At 33.3% G+C, this 22790-nt stretch overlaps 7 non-coding genes across 7 annotated transcripts; 1 reads left to right on the top strand and 6 right to left on the bottom strand.

The window, feature by feature from the left end:
- Positions 1 to 8359: 8359 nt before the first annotated feature.
- Trnak-uuu (transfer RNA lysine (anticodon UUU)) lies at positions 8360 to 8439 on the bottom strand. The gene has a single exon. It is a non-coding gene; the product is annotated as a tRNA-Lys (tRNA).
- Positions 8440 to 9298: 859 nt separating this feature from the next.
- On the bottom strand, positions 9299 to 9371 carry Trnak-uuu (transfer RNA lysine (anticodon UUU)). Its single transcript has one exon. It is a non-coding gene; the product is annotated as a tRNA-Lys (tRNA).
- Positions 9372 to 9589: 218 nt separating this feature from the next.
- Trnak-uuu (transfer RNA lysine (anticodon UUU)) lies at positions 9590 to 9662 on the bottom strand. The gene has a single exon. It is a non-coding gene; the product is annotated as a tRNA-Lys (tRNA).
- A 216-nt stretch (positions 9663 to 9878) lies between these two features.
- On the bottom strand, positions 9879 to 9951 carry Trnak-uuu (transfer RNA lysine (anticodon UUU)). The gene has a single exon. It is a non-coding gene; the product is annotated as a tRNA-Lys (tRNA).
- Positions 9952 to 10185: 234 nt separating this feature from the next.
- On the bottom strand, positions 10186 to 10258 carry Trnak-uuu (transfer RNA lysine (anticodon UUU)). Its single transcript has one exon. It is a non-coding gene; the product is annotated as a tRNA-Lys (tRNA).
- A 264-nt stretch (positions 10259 to 10522) lies between these two features.
- Trnak-uuu (transfer RNA lysine (anticodon UUU)) lies at positions 10523 to 10595 on the bottom strand. The gene has a single exon. It is a non-coding gene; the product is annotated as a tRNA-Lys (tRNA).
- A 222-nt stretch (positions 10596 to 10817) lies between these two features.
- On the top strand, positions 10818 to 10890 carry Trnak-uuu (transfer RNA lysine (anticodon UUU)). The gene has a single exon. It is a non-coding gene; the product is annotated as a tRNA-Lys (tRNA).
- The last annotated feature ends 11900 nt before the right edge of the window (positions 10891 to 22790 follow it).

Genomic DNA, 22790 nt, shown 5'->3' with positions numbered 1-22790 from the left:
TAGCTTTACTACAGGCAGCGATCATAGAATGGTAAGAGCCAAACTAAAATTAGACTTAATAACAGAAATATCCAAAAGATTATGAAGAAAGCCAACCCAATATGAAACGACCCAACGAATTTAAATGAATACCAAGGCAATATCTACAACAAAATGAATGCATAAATAATGTAAATGCCCTAAACGAAAATACCGTAGAAGCTATTCGAGAGGCTCAAGTAAAATACTGCTCTAAAAGACACCAAGACGAAAAAATAACCATTGAAACAAAGCAACTAATGGAAACTAGAAGAAAAATCAAAGGAAACGAAAGCATTGACGAAGAAGAACTGCGAAAAATAAACAAAGACGTATCAAAAGCTATAAGGAAAGATTTAAGGAAATTTAAGAATGAAAAAGTCCAGCGAACTATAGAAGAGAACAAACGTCTGAAAGTCCTGAGAAGACGGCTTAACAATGGAAAATGCGATATACATAAACTAAAGAACAAAAAAGGAGTCCCCACATCAAATAGAGAAGAACTACTATACATAGTTGAAGACTTCTATCAAGAACTATCACAAGCAGACCAAAAGAATTTGGAAGCCGCTGCATCAGGCAAAATCATCAACCAGAGTTCAGAGCTCATGCCAGAGATCACACTAAGCGAAATCCAGGACGCAATGAAAAAGATGAAAAACAACAAAGCGCCAGGAGAAGATGGAGTGGTAATAGAAGCAATAAAGATGGGGGAGGTGCCCTTCTCAACCAAATAAAAATTTTGTTCAACCTTTGTCTAACAGATTGTTGCATACCGGAAACATGGAACAATGCAGTAACAATTTTACTACACAAGAAAGGAGACAAGGCGCACCTAGAAAACTATAGACCAATCAGCTTATTGAACCACATCTATAAAATGTTTACCCGAATAATTACGACAAGACTAGAAAAAAAGTTAGATTTCTACCAACACCGAGAACAAGCTGGATTCCGCTCAAAATTCGGAACAAACGATCACCTACAAACAGTAAAAACCTTAATAGAAAAGTCGATAGAATTTAACAGACCACTGGTACTTATCTTCGTAGACTTTCACAAAGCCTTCGACACTGTGGAATTAGACAGCATTATAACGGCTCTGAACAATAATAGAATAGATTACCGGTTTACAAAGCTAGTGCAAACATTATACCAAAACGCCACAATGCCCACAATGCGTGTAAAATTACATGATACTACCAGAGAAATTCATATCAAGCGGGCTGTGAGACAGGGTGACACTCTCTCACCTAAATTATTTATAGAGGTCCTCGAATACGCGTTTAAAATGCTAAAGTGGGAAAATAGAGGAATAAAAATAGATGGAGAAATGCTCAATCATCTGCGTTTTGCCGACGATATAGTACTTATTACCGAAGATCTGGGCGAAGCACAAGAAATGCTACTAGAATTAGAAAACGTATCTTCAACAATAGGTCTAAAAATGAACATCGGCAAGACCAAATGTATGACAAATTTAGTTCCCAGCGAACACCTAACCATCCAAAATCAAGTGGTAGAATTGACAGAAAAGTACATATATCTCGGTCATGAAATCAGAATAGGCAAGGACAATCAGACTTGCGAATTTCAACGACGAATAACACTTGCTTGGGCGGCGTATGGTTCACTAAGAGACATCTTTAAGAGCAACATCCCGACGGCTATGAAACGGAAGACATTTGACCAATGCGTTCTTCCTATTATTATAACATACGGAGCAGAAACTCTCACGCTCACAAAAACAACAGCACTAAAAATGCGAGTGGCACAAAGGCGCATGGAAAGATCGATTCTCGACGTGACAAAAAAAAAACAAAATAAGGAACCAAGACTTAAGGAAAAGAACAGGTATCACTGATGTTGTTGAACGTATAGCCAAGCTGAAATGGAATTGGGCAGGTCACATAGCGCGACTGAAAGACTCAAGATGGACCAGAAAACTAATTGACTGGCGCCCAAGAGAAGACAAACGCAGCAGAGGACGACCACCAACACGCTGGATGGACGACATTAACCGAATATCCAAGAAATGGCAACAAAAAGCACAGAACCGTGAAGAGTGGCGAAGAATGGGAGAGACCTATGTCCAGCAGTGGACAGAAGAGGTTGCATGATGATGATGAAAGGGCTACATAAAAATCAAAGAACGTTTTAGATCTAAAAAGATCATCATCAGTGCTGTTGACAGGTTTATAACATGCTGAGCCACCAAAATATGTAGGTAAAAACCATTTAAAAGTTGTAAAATTATGAAAAATGTACATTGTTATGTTTAGTTTAAACTGGTGGTTAACCTCGGTTGTCCTCGATTTAGCACCAGGCATCACAGGACTCCCCACACAACACGTGTGTTGCTCAAGTCAGGAGGATGTGTCTTCACATTACGGACAGTAATTAGCAACTGTAGCAAATCCTCCGAACTTGAGCAACCCACGTGTTGTGTGGGGAGTCCTGTGATGCCTGGTGCTAAATCTAGGACAATGTTAACCATCAGTTTAAATTGAACATAACAATGTACATTTAGGGTAGTGCGAAAAAAGTCAAGTTGATAATCCAGTATCGCTATAGTGCGGAAAAGTTGCGATTGGTAATTACAAGAATAACAAAACAAAAATTATTCAAATCGGAATTTATCTTCCGATCCCGCAGCGGGCCTAAAGATTATGAAAAAATAAAATTTTACCTTTTTTCGGAAATTTTTATTTATTTTTCATGTACATTTTATTTATCGCTATAGTAAAATTTATTTACAGTTTGCATGGTTGAGTAATAAAAACAATAGTTTTACGCACTTAACGAATATCTTCCGATCCCTCAAGGTCAATCAAAATCTATTAAAATTTGAAATTGTTGATGATTTTGATAAATTAAAAAACATTTAGTTATCTCATTTTTCTGTTACATTGTGAAGCTCTTCGCTTGTTTATATATTGTATATTAATAGTTAAACGACCCAGAACTCACAACAAGAAGGTGGTTGCACTTTTTACTCCACCCACACCCTTCTCTCCATACAACCAATGAGTGTGTGGTTTTTACATTATTTACATAGTACATTTCTTTTTCATTTGTTTGTATCCAGCTTTTAAACGTCAACTTTGAATTTGGATTTGGTGGTAAAATCTGACAGCATGGACCTTGATTTAAGCGTTGCCTTGATGAATCCATCTCTTGATTGGGTCCCACATACATTAGACGATACTTCCGTGACAAACTCTACGTACCGCTAGACAGCTTGTGTATGACAGGGATGGTTTTGTACATTCCAGTCTGGCGTGTTGCCTGATATAATGTAGGAACTTATATCTTCATTTGAAACGCTTTGAAGAACTGGTGGAGAAGATAGTTTTGCAACATTCCAATCTAATATTTCAGTGTAGTTCTGTGCTTCAAAATTTAAAGTAGGAGGGATGAAATTTTTAATAGGTTTGCCCTTGGCTTTAGTCTATCCGGCTTTTAACACTCTCCTTAGCCCTAGCTCTCTAATGTGTTTCCTTTCTCCCTGCTACTTGAAATTTTGAAGCACGGGACTAAACTGAAATAATAGACTGGAATATAATGTTGCAAAACTATTGCAGACTGTTGCAAAACTATCTTCTCCACCAACTCTTCGAAGTGTCAAATGAAGATATAAGTTGTTGCATTACATCGGGCCACATACCATACTAGAATGTACAAAACTATCCCTGACATACGCAAGCTGATGAGAGGTGCCTAAAGTTGGTCACGGAAGGATCGTCTAATGCAGGGGAGGCCAACCCGTCGATCGCGACCCCTAGGTCAGTCAATCGATGGCAAGAAAAAATGATCTACCTACCTATCTATTCCCGTCCTAAATATTACAAAAATTCCTAGTCAGTAGATCCCAGAGAACTAGAAAGCAGACAGTAGATCTCGAGTCCGATTAAGTTGGTCATCCCTGGTCTAATGTATGTGGACCCCAATCAAGAGATGGATTCATAAGGGCAACACTTAAATCAAGGTCCATGCTGCCAGATTCTACAACCAAATCACAATACAAAGTTGACATTTAAAAGCTGGATACAAGCATGAAAAAGAAATTTACTATGTAAATAATGTAAAAATCACACTCATTGGTTGGTTGGAGAGAAGGGTGTGTGTGAAGCTAGAAGTGCAACCACCTCCTCGTTGTGAGTTCTGGGTTGTTTAAGTATTGTCATACAATATATAAACAAGCGAAAAACTTCACAATGTACGAGAAAAATGAGATAACTAAATGTTTTTTAATATATCAAAATCATCGAAAATTTCAAATATTTATAGATTTTGATTGACCTTGCGGGATCAGAAGATATTCGTTAGATGCGTAAAACTGTTGTTGTTATTACTTAACCATGCAAACTGTAAATAAATTTTACTATAGCGATAAATAAAACGTACATGGAGGATAAATAAAAATTTCCGAAGAGAAGGTAAAATTTCATTTTTTTCATAATCTTTAGGCCCGTTGCGGGATCGGAAGATAAAGTCCGATTTTAATAATTTTTGTTTTGTTTTTCTTGTAATTACCAATCGCAACTTTTCCGCACTATAGCGATACGGGATTATCAACTTGACTTTTTCGCACCACCCAAATGTACATTTGTCATAATTGTACAACTTTTAAAGGGTTTTTACCCACATATTTTGGTGACTCAGCATGTTATAAACCTGTTAACAGCACTGATGATGATCTTTTTAGATCAAAAACGTTCTCTGATGGTGATATAGCCCTGTAAGGGACTTTTAATTAATATATAAATTTTATACAGGATTTTACTAAATATTGTTTTTGTTAAATGCATATGCTAGTCTGCTAGTACATAATATGAACAAAAATACAGTATTCTTATAAGGATTTTAATTCACAAGTATAAAGTAACTCGTGGGTAAAAATTGATCGAATCATATATTTAACGAAATTATTATTAAAAATAGAACGAGTAAAAAAGACTAACTAAAGAAAGAGACAACATGGTTCGAGGATAAAAAAACAAGTAAAAGTTAAGAAAAAGCACGAAAAATGGGTGCAATGGGTGGAATGTTGTAGGGTGCACCCTGCAAAGCATTTACTTTCCTCCGTAGCATCTGCTACCTACTATTTACCAGGTATATACATAGAAGGATGTACTACGCTTTTGAAGTATTTGCTAGTTTAGTAGTATTTGCTTCAGTTTAAGTGAAGTTGGTGGATGGACGACTATGAATGCGCCTTCTTCTTCTTCATGTGCCTTATCCGTTGCGGACGTTGGCTATCATCATATCAATTTTAATTTTGTTTGTTGCGTTTCTGAATAACTCGATCGATGTTAATCCAAACCATTAGCGTAAGTTTTGAAGCCATGAGTGTCTTCTTCTTCCGGGTCCCCGTTTGCTTTCTATTTTACCCTGTATTATCAGTTGGAGTATATGATATTTATCATGTCTCATAATATGACCGAAGTATTCAAGTTTTCGTTTCTTAATTGTAAAAGAGATTTCTTTTTGTTTTCCCATTCGGCACAGTACCTCTACGTTGGTGGTGTGAGTCGTCCAGGATATTTTGAGGATACGTCGATACACCCACATTTCGAATGCCTCCAGCTTTCTCATTAATGTTTCCGTCAGTGTCCATGCCTCTGCGCCATACAGCAAGACTGGAAATACATAGCACTTTAGCAGCCGTACTTTTAGTGGGAGAGATATGTCGGAATGTGTGAATATATTTTTCATGTTGTTAAAGGTTGCTCTGGCCTTTTCAATTCTAGATCGTATTTCGGTTGTTTGATCCCCGAGTTGACGACTGTTCCAGTTCCAAGGTATATACAGAGAGGTCCTAAATTATGGAATAAATTCATTTTCTCTAAAATGGACGACTTTGGAGAAAAATCCTGAAAAAGGTCGATTTTTATTTTTAAATTACAATTTTCTGGCATATATTTCATACTAGTGACGTCATCCATTTGAGGGTGATGACGTAATCAATGATTTTTGTAAATAGGAATAGGGGTCGTTTGGCACCTTATTTGAAAGGGTGTTCAATTCTCTATTCAGTAATATAAACGATAATATCATTATTTATACAGGGTGACCAAAAAAATAATTTTTGAATTAAATTAATTGATCCAAAAAGAAGAATGTATGTAATTTATTTAACTCAAAATACATTGTACTGCTGTCAGTAAATAGAAAAAAATGTTTATTTCACAAATAAACATTTCTTTTCCCTTAAATTAAATCACAAACAGCCTCCCAGCTACCTCTTGGCAGTTTGAACATTTAATTTAAGCGAAAAGCAATGTTTATTTGCCAAATAAACATTTTTTTCTATTTTCTGACAGCGACAGAATGTATTTTGAGTTAAATAAATTGCATACATTCTTCTTTTTTCGTCAATTAATTTAATTCAAAAATTATTATTTTGGCCACCCTATATAAATAATGATATTAATGTTTATATTACTGTATAGAGAATTAAACGCCTTTTCAAATGAGGTGCCACACTACCCCTATGCCCATTTAAAAAAACCATCGATTACGTCATCACTCTCAGATGGATGACGTCAGTCATCACTCTCAGATGGATGACGTCACTAGTATGAAATATATGCCAAAAAATTGTAATTTATAAATAAAAATCGATCTGTTTCGGAATTTTTCTCTAAAGTCGTCCATTTTAGAGAAAATGAATTTATTCTATAATTTAGGACCTCTCTGTATATGAGTCAACGTGTTCAATTAGTTGGCTTTTTATTTTCAATTGTCTGGCAGGTTTTTGAGTTTTGCTGACCAACATCCATTTTGTTTTATTTATGTTGAGGTTAAGTCCTCTTTCTTCACTCACTCTTTGTACCCTGTTTATAAGATACTGAAGTTCATCGATACTACTGGCAAGTACGACTGTATCGTCCGCATATTGGATGTTATTTCTCAATTCTCCATTGATTTTTACGCATTCGTTTGCTTCATCCAGTGCTTTTTTAAAAATTTGTTCTGAGTAAATATTAAAAAGGAGAGGGGAGAGAACACATCTGAACACTTTTTCTGATATCAATGCTCTCTGTGGACGCATTGTCGACTTTTACCCTGGCTGTCTGATTTCAGTAGAGACTTGTCACAATTCGGATGTCCTTATCATCAATTCCTATGCTTTGTAGAATTTCAATTAGCTGGTCATGTCTCACATTGTCAAAGGCTTTCGAGTAATCTACAAAGCACATGTAGACATCCTTGTTCATATATCTACACCTCTGTACTAATACTTGCAGACAAAACACTGCTTCCCTTGTGCCCAAAGCGTTCCTAAAACCAAATTGTGACTCATTGATTTCCGCTTCACACTTGTAGATTCTGTTGTATATGATCTTGGTGAAGACTTTGGCGATATGATTAATTAGGCTCATCAGTCTATGTTGGTCACACAATTTAGTGTTTGGTTTTTTAAGAATGGCCACAAAGGTTGATTGTAACTGTAACCAATTTTCCGGAATTCTGCCGCTGTCGTATATATATTATTTGTTATTTTTGAGGGAGCAATGGGAGCATATTGCTTTTTCTACCTCTGAATTGAGAATGGAAGGACTGTTTTCGGTGATTTCAATTGAATAATTATTAGGGCGGTCTGAAGCAAAGAGGTTTATAACATATTACTTCCATGTTTCTAGAATCTTTGTTGGTATGAAGACTAGGAAGAATATTCTTAATTTTTGGGGTCATTCTTTTATCAAATAAAATATAATAATTCTGAAGAAGATTATCAAATAAGAATTGTTCATTTTTACGCCCGCATAACTCTTTTGTCGCTTCGGAATCCGAGTCACTCATTTTTACTCATGTACAATTCTAATAATTTGGTACGTAAAAATGTGAATTCACAAATCACAAGCACATGAAAAACTAGTTCCATCACCATTGGTGTAATGCAGAAACGGCTAGCGCTACGCTTTGTAGTAGATACTTCAGTGTAGTAGATACTTCAGTGTAGTAGTAAGTACTTTTGTTGTGTAGTATGTTCTTCTCAACAAAAACACCCACTTTTATGTAAAAGAAAATGCTATTTTAGAAGAAGATACCATTTGCTGAAGCAATAGCATCTACTAAGTTTTATGCATTCCACCCAATATCTGAAAGATAAAGCAAACAAGAATTGCAATAACTGTAAAAATGAAAGAAGAAAAGATAAAAATATTAGTAACAGCAGCAAAGAGAGATAATTGGAAAAAACTCGGAGATAAAATTTAAGAAAATAGCAGAAGGTATCAAAGGCCAATCAAATATTCTACAGAACTCTAAAGACCATACGAACGCAAGAAAACCATGAAATATACAGCATTAAATTTTACGAAATATTCAACAAGATCCAAGCAGGGACTTGAACCCTGGACCCTTGGATTAAAAGTCCAATGCTCAATGCTCTACCGACTGAGCTACCCGGGCTTGGCTACAAGACTACATGAATAAATTTTCGGCAAAATTATTGCAATTAGTTGTATCCTGAATTATAAGTTTTTGAAATACTTCTACGAATGTGTTTTGCTTGTACAAACTTGACGCAAAGATTCGAAAATAAACTCAGAGTAACACAACGAGCCACAGAACGTGCAATGCTGGACTGAGTCTTCGAGACCACATAAGAAACCATCAAATAAGGCAAAGACCAGGAGTTCAAAAACGTCAGCTAGAGAATCACGACGGTTAAATGGCAAATCCGCAGACCGACTAGGTGGACCAACGATGTAAAACAAGTAGCGAAAAACGGGCTACAAGCTGTCCAGTGTGTACAGAACACTGGAAAAACTTAAGAAGACCTATGGAAGCAGTGGACACGATTGGCTGATTGATGATGATGATTTTTTCTTATCTGAAAGGATAGTAATTATAGTATTCTATGAGCACTAGTAATATTTTGCGTTTGTTTCTGTCTATACTAAATTTACAATCAAGATGCAGTAGAAATAAACAAACCAAGACACGTTAAATGCTACTAGGAGCACTCCCAAATCATAATTTACAATGTATAAACTTTGGAAATCATGATTTGGGATTTACAATGTACATACATTGTAAATTATGATTTGGGAGTGCTCCTAGTAGCATATAACGTATCTTGGTTTGTTTATTTCTACTGCATCTTGATTGTAAATTTAGTATAAGAATGCTTGTTAGTCAGTTTACTAAAATACAAATATTTTTTTACTAGTCACGGTTCTCATTATGTATATCAATCAACCACAAATATTGTTAGTTATTCTGTTTTTTTTTATTCTAATACAGAATAATTTTAAACAAAAAGCGTCGCCCGAGCAGGGACTTGAACCCTGGACCCTTGGATTAAAAGTCCAATGCTCTACCGACTGAGCTACCCGGGCTTGGCTACAACCTTTTCTAAATAAATTTTCGGGTCAGTGACATTTGCTTGAACAGTAAAATTAATTTTTATAAAAAATTAGCCATTTATCCATCTGTATCAATCTGTATTTTAATTGCACATTGTTCGTATACCTCTTATTGTATAATATGGGGTCGAGGATATTAGCATGCAATTAATTTTTATAGTACATTCAACATTCAACAAGTTCCAAAAAGTCGCCCGAGCAGGGACTTGAACCCTGGACCCTTGGATTAAAAGTCCAATGCTCTACCGACTGAGCTACCCGGGCTTGGCTACATTTTCTGAATAAGTTTTGAGTGAGGTGACACAAGCTTACATGGAAAAAATTATGTTTTATAAAAAATTCATTTATCCATCTGTATCTCTATTTTAACTACACACAAATGATTTTTTCGAATATGTATATCCTAATACATAATGAAGTTTGGTGGTATGTATGTATTTAATTGATTTTACACAACATTCAATAAGTTTTTAAAAAATTCGCCCGAGCAGGGACTTGAACCCTGGACCCTTGGATTAAAAGTCCAATGCTCTACCGACTGAGCTACCCGGGCTTGGCTACAATGTCGTTAGATCGATTTTCCAGGAATGTGGACACTTCTGATATAAAATACCATCCTTTCGAGAATGAAATTCCTGTATTCAGGCAGATTACAAATTTAAAAAAAACTGTCATACTTATTTATCTTGTGTTTGTTTATTTCTAGGAATGTTGTTATTAGTTTATTAAAACGAAAACTGTATTTATTTGAATATTTGAATATATGAACAATTTCTACCAAAAAGGTCGCCCGAGCAGGGACTTGAACCCTGGACCCTTGGATTAAAAGTCCAATGCTCTACCGACTGAGCTACCCGGGCTTGGCTACAATGACCCAGATTGATTTTTCAATGAGGTGGAGACTTTTGGTATAAAAATAACTACCCTTTCGAGAATATAATCGCCCCATTTGCATTAGATAACAATTTAAAAGAAAAACCATATTTATCATGTCTTGGGTTTTTCTAGGATTTTAGTTCAATAAAACAGAAACTGTGTTATTAACTAAATAATATAATAAATAGACTGGTTATTTGATAATTTTTTCTTTGATTTTATTACTGAATAATTTCTACCAAAAAGGTCGCCCGAGCAGGGACTTGAACCCTGGACCCTTGGATTAAAAGTCCAATGCTCTACCGACTGAGCTACCCGGGCTTGGCTACATTCTCTTTATACAGAATTTAGAGTATATTTAACATAACATTTAACAATAAAACATTTATAATATAGTCGTAGTCTAAATTACTTCTATTAGTTCTTCCTCGTTTGCTGAGTTTTTTGTATTATCTTCCAATATATTACTTTGTTCTTTATCAATGTCGTCTTCTCGTCTTGGTCTTTCATCGAAAAAATTCATTCAGAAAAAGTTGTAGCCAAGCCCGGGTAGCTCAGTCGGTAGAGCATTGGACTTTTAATCCAAGGGTCCAGGGTTCAAGTCCCTGCTCGGGCGTACGTTTTGTTAAAAGTTATTACACAAAGCTCTACTATCCTGAATTACTGAGACGACTCAACACTTAATTGCAGAAAAAAAGACCCCATTTGCAAAGAAGTGTTATTCCATGACAATGCACCGACTTACAACTCCGCCATTGCCATAGCTAAATTAGTCGAATTGTGATAAGAATTGCTGCCCCATCCACCGTATTATCCAGATTTAGCAACTTGCGATTTCTTTTTGTTTCGAAGCTTGGAAAGTCGCTCGCCGGGTATAAATTTAAGTCGAAGGAAGAGGTCATCGCCACTACGAAAGCATACCTTGCAGATCTAGGGAAAACGTATTTTTCAGACAGATTAACGAAGAGCATCGCTGGGTCAAGTCTATCGATCTATAAAGAGACTATGTTAAGAAATATATTGGCACTTTTAAAAAATTTGTTTTTCTTTTATAGGCTTCATAAAACTATAGCCGCCCTAATTTTACTTTTTACTTTGTTTATCACTGCCTTTGGCATTCTTTTTTTATTTATTATCTTACACATGGTCTTTACATATACATACTACTTTTCGACGTATCCAATATTAATGAAACGAGTTAGTAAAACACCTTTAAAACTAAAAATCTCCAAAATATTTGTTGAGCTGGCAATTTTATAAAGGAGTGTTATAAAGACTTTTTTAAAAGATTTACTACCATTTCAGGGTTGTTCAGGTATAGCTAAAGATTGCAAAATCTTGAACAATGCTTTTGTTACTTCTTACCTCAGGGCTACTCTTGTAAAAATACCATAATAAATTTTACTTTTTTGCAGTTGTCGACAGTTTCCTGTACACCTTTTGGTCAATTCAATAAAATATAAAGGAAAGGTAAAGTTTTCAATCCTAATAGCAACATTAATAATATTGAAAAATATTAAGAATATTATTTACTAAAAGATTTTTAAATTGAAAATTCATTGATTCATTTCCCTGGTGACACCTCCAAGGCTTCTACAATATGCAAGCCAGATGGATGCTGCAGTGAAGACAAAAGGGAAGGAATTCTACACTATGCAATTCACAACCCCCGTCGGTAGCTTGGTAAAGTTCCAACGGAAAATGGACCTAGTTACTCTATAGGAGTAATACTAATATAAAATAAAAATAAAAATGTATACCATTTTTATTCAGTTGCAATGTGAAGGTAAAACAATCTTATTTTTCACTTAGAATAGGGAGCGCAGTCCAGCACTCTGAATCGACGATTTTCGACTCTTATTCGAGTCATCCTCAGAGAAGCGTAGACCTGCTGCTCTCTACTCGAAGCAGTGTGTTGCCATAGGTCTTGGACAAAATTTCGGGAGACTGCTCCTATTTTTTCGGTAGAAATCGTCAAATTTCGGTAGATTTCATTTTTGCTTCTTTAGCTATCACATTGCAAAAAAATGATACTTTAGGTGCCAGTATTCAAAAATAAACTACATTCATCATCATATAATGATCAATAATCACCATTGATCATAAAAATCATTCAAAGTTCAAAATCGGTATACCTTTAAAAAAGTATTTTCTCGGCTTTCTAGGTATTATAGAGCAATTTTCTTCATTTTTTTATTCCAAAGTAACTCGAGTAGAACCGTCTCACTAGCAATACTAAATATCAAGGATGCTTTAGTTTTGTTATAAGGAATTAATTAATTTATAATAAAATAAAACTGAATATTTTTCTACTAAAAAGGGGTAGTTCCCTGGGTTGGCTGTATACCTTATAGTTAAACAAACTGGAACATGAAGTAAAAACCACTTCTATGTAAAAGGTATATTTACTAAATTTTTTTTTAGAATCCCAATGGATTCTATAAAATGAGTTCATCAGAACGTTTTCAAACCTATCGGTCCATCATCAGTGAATCTAAAATCAAATAAGTAATCCCACTATTAAAATTGAAAAGATTGTTGAAATTGTAAAAGTTAAAAAATGTGGTTATGATTACTTACTTGAATACTTGCAAAATAGCCCCAGAACCAAACAATGGTTGTGATTATAAATAAATCTACATTATGTTAAAATAAAATTAAAATGGCTAAACGCCGATGTTCAGGGATTAAACCACCCTGAATATTTTTCCTGTTGTAGACTTTTAAAAAAACTTACCACAAAACTTATTAACGTTCAAAATATAAATATGTATTCTTATTTGAAAGCTGTATAATTGTTTAAACAAGTTAAAAATTTTTGTTATAATAAATAATAGTTATAAGTTATTAACATTTATAAATTACTGCAAAAATAAGGGGTTTTTGCAATTATCTCCAATTGTTTATGTATTTCAAATTAGAAACTATTAAGATCTAGAATATTTATTTGAAACATTTTTCTCTAAAATCTACAAGGAATGTTTTATAGGCAAAAACATGATTTTTTACACTTTATAATCGTTTAAAAACAAAACAATGTCGGATATTGAAGCAATTGAGAACAAGGAAAATTTTTAATGTTGTTTAGTTATGTCGAAATACTGTTTCAATTTCTACGAAAGACAAAAGGGAAGGAATTCTACACTATGCAATTCACAACCCCCGTCTGCAGATGTTGCGGGGGTTGTGAATTGCATAGTGTAGAATTCCTTCCCTTTTGTGTTCACTGCAGCATCCATCTGGCTTGCATATTGTAGAAGCCTTGGAAGTGTCACCAGGGAAATGGACCAATAAGTTTTCAATTTAAAAATCTTTTAGTAATATTTTTAATATTTTTCAATATTATTAATGTTGCTATTAGGATTGAAAACTTTACCTTTCAATTGCCAGATGACGCTAGTCACCTAATCCATACACGTCAGTTGCAATGCGGGGATAAACTTTCATGGTTGGTCACTTCGAGTAGAGAGCAGCAGGCCTAGGCCTCTCCGATGATGACTCCAATAAGAGTCGAAAATCGTCGATTCAGTGTGCTGGACTGCGCTCCCTATTCTAAGTGAAAAATAAGATTGTTTTGCCTTCGCGTTGCAACTGAATAAAAATGGTATACATTTTTATTTTTATTTTTTATAAAATATAAAGGATTTAGGTCTTCTAAATATACGTTTTATATTGCGGGACTAAACCAAAACCATTTAAGAAATAAAAACAAACTCTTGTTGGTAGATAAAAACTAGAAAGATAATTTATGTCAATAGTATGTTTTATTCTTCTTCAGCTTCAAATCATTCTGCCACATATGTCATTATTGGTCTGGTGACTGTTTTGTAAATTCTGCCCTTCATTTCTGTTCCGATATTTTTATTTCTCCTTATTGTTTCATTCAATCAACCTTCGTTTGCGTTTGCTCTATTCACTTAATCATCCACTTCTATTTCGAGCTTTCCGTAGCTAAATAGTGCGATGTCTAGATATTTAAACTCTACCACTTGCTCTATTATCTGACCCTCCAGCTCTTAGTAGATTTGCTGTTGTAACCATGGATTTTGTCTTTGTTGAGGAAATTAAAATTAAAATTTTCTGGCGGTTATATCATATTGGTGCAATACGTTATAAATCATCTTCACTTTTACACCAGGGAAATAAGGCAAAAATATACCATGTTCGGGACACTTGAGCAACCAGGTTGCAAATGGGTTTTTTGGGTACTATATACCTAATACATTATAAATACAAAAATTTAGTTATTAACAAATAAGGGTCAAAAATCAGAGTTTTTTCGTTTAAATCGCTACAGGTAAAAGTAGGGTAATTAAATGTCTTATTGATAATATTTTTCTTTTAGTAGATGAGCCAAGGTTTAAAATAGCGTTTTTTGAATTTTGGTCCTATTATTTGTTGCTTCGGATATTGCAAAATAAGACTAAAATTTCGAAAATAAAAAATTTGCTATAACTTTCCGAAAATGACCTTAAGACTTTCATGTTGCATGAAAAGTTAAGTCAAACAGTCCATACAATGCACAAACATTTTTAAGACGATGCGTCAATTAGTTTAAATTTTATTCAATTTGTTTATCCCAAAGACAACCTGTAGAACCGTCAAAAACAAGAAACAAACATCTTGGTGGACAGATAATGTGAAAAATGGTATTAAAAATAAGAAAACCGCTTGGAAAAAATACTTGGCCAATAGGAACGAAACTAGTTACGAAGAGTACAAGAAACAAAGGAAAAAAGCAAAGGAACTAGTTGTAGAGGCAAAAAAAGTAAGTTGGGCAGAATTTGGAGAGAAAATGGAACAAAATAGCAAAGAAAATCAAAAGCTGTTTTATAAAATCCTTAAATCGTTCAGGCAGGATACAAAAGAAACAGATACATATATTAGAGATTCAGAAGGGAAAGTGTTAACCGAAAACAAAGAAATAATGAGCAGATGGAAAGAGTACTTCCAAGAACTTCTGGAAGCAACGCATACAGATACAGGGGAAGAGGAAGTAGGAAACATACTACAACAGAGAGAAACAGATGAAATAAAATTAGAAGAGTTAGAGGATGCTATTAAATGGCTAAAAAAAGGAAAAGCGCCTGGGTTTGATAGAATAACGAACGAAATGCTGAAGCACATGGGTGATAAAGGTAATGAAGCACTCTTGAAGATTTTTAATGAAATATGGAAGACAGAGATAATTCCAAAAGATTGGGAAATGGCGCTGATTTTACCCATATATAAGAAAGGAGACAAGAAATGTTGCAGTAATTATAGAGGAATTTCTTTACTATGCACGTCCATGAAAACCTTCGAAAAAATAATCGAGAGGCGACTGTACAAGAAAATTGAAAGTTCACTACATGAAGTGCAAAGTGGATTCCGTAAAGGAAGAAGCACCCAGGACCATGTATTCACACTGAAGCAAATAATAGAAAAAGTTAACCGACAAAACCAGACAGCGTCACTGGCATTTATAGATTTGGAGAAGGCTTTTGATAAGGTGAAGAGGGATAAATTGTGGGAAATACTGAAGAAAAAAGGTGTAGAGGACAAAACATTGAATGTGATTAAGAGCTTATATAAGAACAACAAGAATAGTGTCATTTGGAGAAACAACATCTCGGATATCTTTGTAACCAGTGAAGGACTGAAGCAAGGAGGAGGGCTGAGCCCACTATTATTCAATATATTTATGGACGAAATCATCAGAGCCTGTTCAAACAAAGCGAAGAAATTAAAAGTAGGGTACAAAAATTTACAAATGGTGAGGATTTCCGAAGGAGCATTCGCGGATGATGTGATGGTAGTTGCAGAAAGTGAACAAGACCTCCAAAGTAATATGGAAATCTGGAATGAAGCACTAAAAAGATATGGAATGATTTTAAATAAAGAGAAAACCAAAGTAATGAGGATAGGGGATAATCAAAAAATGAGCATTTCAATTGAGGGAAAAGAATTAGAACAAGTCGACATGTTTGAGTATTTGGGCACTAAGATAGAGGATTCAGGAGATGACGAAATGGAAGTCAACTCAAGAATAGAAAAAGCTACGAAAACGTACTATCTAATGAACAGGGGTTTAATAGGAAAAAGAGAAATTTCACGGAGAACCAAGATGAATGTATACAAAACGATATTCAGACCAATCCTCACTTTCGGTTGCGAATCGTGGGTATTAACAAATAGACAGAAAAGTAAATTACAGGCTACCGAAATGAAATACTTGAGAAGGGTGAGAGGAGTCACGAGAAGAGACAAAATTAGAAATAATGTAATACGGGAAGAGCTAAACATCCAACCCTTGATCTCATTTATCGAACAGAAACAGCTAAGTTGGTGGGGACATCTGCAACGTATGGAAGAACAACGACAGGTTAGAAGAGTATGGGAAGCCAAAACATGGAAGAAGGCAAAGAGAGGAAGACCTAAAAAGACCTGGGACAAAACAGTAGGGGAACTGCTGGTAAGAAGAGGAACCACTTGGAATGAAGCAAGAAGAATGGCAAGAAACAAAAAAGAATGGCGTAAATTTGTATACCAGTAATGGTATACTGACTGCCACACACCATTAGATGGTATAAGTGGCTCCTGATTATATATATATATATATATATATATATATATATATATATATATATATATATATATATATATATATATATATATGGCTCACAAATGATAGGAAGCCCGCTACAACCTGCCGATGAATGGAAGCCCGCGGTATACGGGGTAAGGGGATTGTAGCACTGTCTTATTCCTACAGTCTTATGAAGCCCACTCGTATAAACGCGTTCACAGTGTATATGGATTACGCATTATACGAAGCCCGACGATGTTGCCATGTTTTAATTTACGTTTAAATAATACGACTGTTCTACGAGATCCTTATATGTGTATATAAGTCGTCATATTGCCTGTTATAAGAAGCCCAATTCTATTCAGCAATCTATACGAAGCATTTTAGAAGAGTCAAGATAGAACGAAAAGATGCATTGTTTCGGAGCAATTCAAACAAGATTATCTTTTTCTAAAACTTTTTTTGTTAGTTTATATACATGTTAAAGTAAAAAGTTCTACTCACAGATTTTGCCGCTAATTGTTTATTATTTGTTTAAACAATAACAATAATTGTTTTGTACAGTGTGTCCAATTAACACGTTGACGGACACTGCGTCAAATGTATAAGCAAGTGTTGTGACACTATATGTATTTTGCAAAGTAGAATAGGGAAAAATTCAACGTATATAGACGTTGTGTCACATTACATCAATGGAAATTAGACGACTATAGACGTTCTGTTCGTCAACGTGAAAAGTTGTGCATGGTCTAAATTAAAAATAGAACCATCAGTTCATTTTTTTAAGCCATATACGAGATATTATGTCAAAAAATATGAATTTTACTCAAGAGTAAAGTAGCTTTATTATTCAAAATATTAAAAATTGTTGTAATGAAAAGTTGTTTGTAATTAAGAACTGTATTCTAATATGCCATTTCATCTTTCTAATTAAAAAAAAGTTGATTTTTTTTAATTATGGATATACAACATTATTTTCAGTTATTTCAATTATGATAACTCTTTTATTATAGACCAGTAAGGATCTGTGAAAAAACGTCTATTTTTGGATGTGAAAGGTGGCATTCGAATTTTTGCAGATAAAGTAAGGTGATAACTTCGTTAATAATAATTTACTTATGCTCCTTCTCAAATATGTCCGGAACATTAATAAAAAAAATAAAATATTTAAAAATTCGAAAAACGTCGATTTTTTTCTGTTTCTTTGCTTATAACTTTAAAACGATTCGTTTTGAAACAAAGTCGTACAGAAATAAAATAAAGATAATTGAATTTTGTATGATATCGGACTGGTCAAAAATGTCTTAACTTATAACTTTTTCTGCAATATAGCAATAAATACAAAATAAGGGGGCAAAATATGCCTGTTGTTATTCAATGTTTTTAACCACTTCTGTGGTACTTAGAACCTTAGTAATTCACTTAGGAAATTCTTTGTAACATACTTAAACCGTGTACCAAATTTCATTAAAATCGACCTAATAGATTTTGCATAATAAATTTGCAATTTAAATGTTTTTAAAAAAGTTCAAATTTTTTAAAATCTTTCTGAACAAAAAGTAGACCATTTAGAAGTTGTCTAATTTTTTTACATATAAAGAGGTGCTTTACCTATCTAATACAGTTTACAGAATTAAAAGCGGATTATTTAAGGGGCCTCAGCAATGTTTTAAAGTTATAAATAATTTTTTGGCTTATAAACAAATACAGTCGGAAAAATGAAAGAATACCCATGAACGAACATATAAAACACGCTGTATTTTCCTGTCACCGTGTCACAAAGAAAATTGTCCAGTGCAAGTACATGTAACAATAATTATTACATGTACTTGCGCTGGCCAGTTTTTTGTATGACACGGTGACAGGAAAATACAGCGTGTTTTATATGTTCGTTCATGGGTATTCTTTCATTTTTCCGACTGTAGCTTTGTTTAATAATAAACAATTAATTTTTAGCAATGCAAATAATTAAAACCGGTATAATTTGATTTAATCTTTCAAATTATGTCAGCAGAATTGCTATTTTATTTTTTAATCAAAATTATTCGAGTTCAAAAATTGCACTTTTTCGATTTTTTGAAAGTTCCACTGCGTTTATCTCGAAAACTATGCATCCTACGAAAAAACTTGTAAGAACATTTTTTGCTTAGACTTACCCAAGAAATATAAAAAAATGTTTTATTTTGCGAAAAATCGATGTTATGTAATTCCTCAAGTTCTTTGTTTATAACAATTTTATTGACATCCGGATCAACTGTTACCCAAAAAAATCGTGTTCCACGGGTCAAAAAATACATAAAAATCTTGGGTAAGTCCATCTAAATAAAGGAGCGCGCAGCACCCCCTCCTGGCCACAGGACTAATTTGTTTATAAGCCAAAAAATTGTTTATAATTTTAAAACATTGCTGAGGCTGCTTAAACAATCCGATTTTAATTCTGTAAAGTGCATTAGATAGGTGGAGTGCCTCTTTATATGTAAAAAAATTGACAAATCTTTGTATATCCCAGTTTTTGTTGTGCAAGATTTTAAAAAATTTTAATTTTTTAAAAAAAGTTTAGATTGCAAAATTATTATTCAAAATCTAGTAAGTCAATTTTAATGAAAATTGGTGTACGGTTTTAGCACATTACAAAAATTTTCTAAGCGAATTAGGAAGGTTCCAAGTGTAACCTAAGTGATGGAAAATAATTGAATAAGAACAGGCTTGTTTTGCCCCCTTATTTTATATTTATTGCTATTTTGCAGCAAGGGTGATTAATTAAGAGATTTTTAACCAATCGCATCTAATAGAAAATTTAATTACCTTTGTTTTATTCCTATACGACTTTGTTCCAAAATGAATCGTTTTAAAGTTATAAGCAAAAAAAGTTGAAAAAAAACGAAATTTTTTGAAATTTTTAAATATTTTATTTTTTTTATTAATGTTCCGGGCATATTTGAGACGGAGCATTAATCAATTATTATTAACGAAGTTATCACTAGAGACTGGAAAATATGCACTAAAAAATGTCTAAAATATGCATGCAATATGCATTTTAAAACAAGCTGAATATGCACAATTAACATGCAAATATGCATTTATATATGCACTTATTTTTATATGAATAATTTTATGGTTTACGTTAAATACATAAATAAATAAAAAATAATAAAAATAAATAAATAGGTTTGAATTTAAACCAAATTGTATTATTATTTCTTAATATATTTTTTTAACTTCAGGTTTTGTGACAAATAAAACGGCAAAATATTTTATTTTGACCACAAGATAAATAAGAGTACAATAAAATAAATGTACATATTTTTATTGTTACAATATTGATTCATATTTTCTAAACTAATATTATAAAAAGAGTACAATAAAACAAATTTACATATTTTTATTGTTACAATAAATAATCATATATTGATTCATATTTTCTAAACTAATATTATGTCTTCTATCTGTTAATATTTGTTTATAGGCAGAAAAAGATCTCTCAACGTCACAAGATGTAATTGGGGCATATTTAAACTTTGCTATTAGAGACGGATCCATATTAATATTTTCATCGAAGTTTCCAAAATTGATTATATTATTTATTGAACGCAATAAAGTGAAACCCTCATTTTTGTTTAAAACGTCATCAAGTTTATCTTTAATTTTTACTCCAATTTCCCCATTCAGATTTGTTATTTTCTGTTTAACCGAATCAACAATAGACATACTATTGTGAAGACATAAATTTTGAGCCTCTAATTTTGTAATTGAACTTTCAATGATATCGAAATTCGATTTTATATACAACAATTGATTTTTAATAGACTTTTCTTTAAAAATATTTTGACAGTTATCAATAGCGGTACAAGTCGGATCAAAACTTGAAATAACGCTTTTGATGTCGTCGTAGTGTTCAGATAAAAATATAGCACTTTTAAGCCAAGTTCCCCATCTGGTTAATACTGGTTCTGGTGGTAAAGGAATATCGGGAAGCATCTCCCTATATACCTGTACACGTAGTGGTGCTTTCAGAAATACTTTTTTTACATTATTTATTAAGGTGTTTACATTGGGAAATTCAATTCTAACTTTCTCTGCAACTCTGTTTAGGCCGTGCGCCAAACATGTACAGTGAATTAAATTAGGGAAAAAGATTTTAAGATTGGATGCAGCTTTCATCATATATGAGGCGGCATCACTAAGCATTAATAATATTTTTTCAAATGGTACTTGATCAGGTAAAAAAAAATTTGTTAGGGATTCGTTAACAAATCTAGCTATTGTAGCATAGTTTGTTTTTTCCAAACATTTTACACTAATTAAGTATGAGTTTTTAAAATCGCCAGAGTCGTTAAGAACTCCAACAATTAGATTCGCAATTTGTCGACCCTTTGTATCCGTTGTTTCGTCGACGGAAATCCAAAGATATTCGGCTTTTAACTGATTTTTAATACTCGTCATCACATCTTTGTAACATGCACTGACATATTTTTTCCGAAGAGTTGAAGAACTTGGTATTTGAGCTGGTTTATCTTTAATCTTGCAATAAGTTTTTAAAAAGTTTTGACACGATTTATGTTCTAACTTGTGCAGAGGGATATTGCAGTTCAAAAAAAAATGGCATAAATCCTTTGCAAAGGTTTCTTGCCCAACTGACGTATTCTGAATCTGCAAACTGTTCTGTAGAATCTGCTGGCGAGGTTTATTATCATTTTTTGATAGCTTAGTTTGGTGAAGTGAAGTTTTTATGTGTTGAACTACTTGGAATTTCTTTTGACATGGAATCTGGAATATAATGATAATGATGTTTTAGATGTTTTCGTAAATAGATACCTACATTAAAATGATCAAACTTTTTAAACCTCCCCCAATTTTTTTTTATTTCTCAAAGTGAAATTGAAATCGTCAAACAATAAAGTACAGTCAGTGTACCGTAGTATACAGGGTGGGCCACTCTCAACACCTCGCTCTGTATAAGCCAAACCGTTGCGAACTTTAAAAAACAGTTTTTGAAGAAATGGGACGGTTTGTCATTTTAGAATAGACAGACACATAGATGTGCAAAGAAGTTTGATAAGTTTAAAAATCTATTGAAGTGGAGAACTTACCTTTTTATCACAAATGGTGCAAAACATACTTTCACTGTCGATAACTTTTAGATGATTGTTACTTCCAATCCAACTTCTGAGAAGACTTGATTTTTCCCTTGCTACTTTAGGCATTTTCACAATAATAATAAAATGATTTTTTTACACAGTATAGTCAATAACTTGCAATCACAAAAGTTGAATAATCGGCGATTGATTTAAGACTAACCATTCATAAAATAAAATAATCTATCCTACCCTTAAAATGCTTAAAATTTCGTTTTGGTTGGTTTTCCCAGAATAATTCATAGTTGGCCGACACCAGCAGAAAGTACAGGTAATATTTGTAATGTTATTCAAAATATAATCGGTATTTACTTAGGTAATTTGTAAATTCTGAGAAGTCTATAAATCTTAAATATCCGGATAATGATACCTGCAGCTATAAATAACGCCCATTATGTTTATGGGTACAACAACAAAGGAGCTTAACAGCAAAATATTTACTTTCACATTTTATTTTAATGGATGTTGATGTTACTAATATATACCTTATTTTTAAATGGGGTAGAGTAAATTCCCATCAAAATATGCATTTATATGCTCTTAAATCTCCAAATATGCAAGGCATATGCATTTATGAAAAACATGAGAAATATGCAGCATATATATGCATATGCATTTTGCATATAATCCAGTCTTTAGTTATCACCTAACTTTATCCGCAAAAATCTGAATGCCACCTCTCACCTCCATCTAAAAACAGATCCTTACTGGTCTATTATTAATTATACGAAAAAAAGTTATCCTTTGTAAAAAGTTCTGCATGGCTAAAGACCTTAAATACAACCATCTTATATCAATTTTGATTAATTTTAT

The sequence above is a fragment of the Diabrotica virgifera genome, chromosome 7 (genome assembly GCF_917563875.1).
Source record: "Diabrotica virgifera virgifera chromosome 7, PGI_DIABVI_V3a".
Taxonomy (NCBI): Eukaryota; Metazoa; Arthropoda; class Insecta; order Coleoptera; family Chrysomelidae; genus Diabrotica; species Diabrotica virgifera.
Note: the sequence above shows the minus strand (reverse complement) of the source record. Positions and strands in the feature narration are given on the sequence as shown.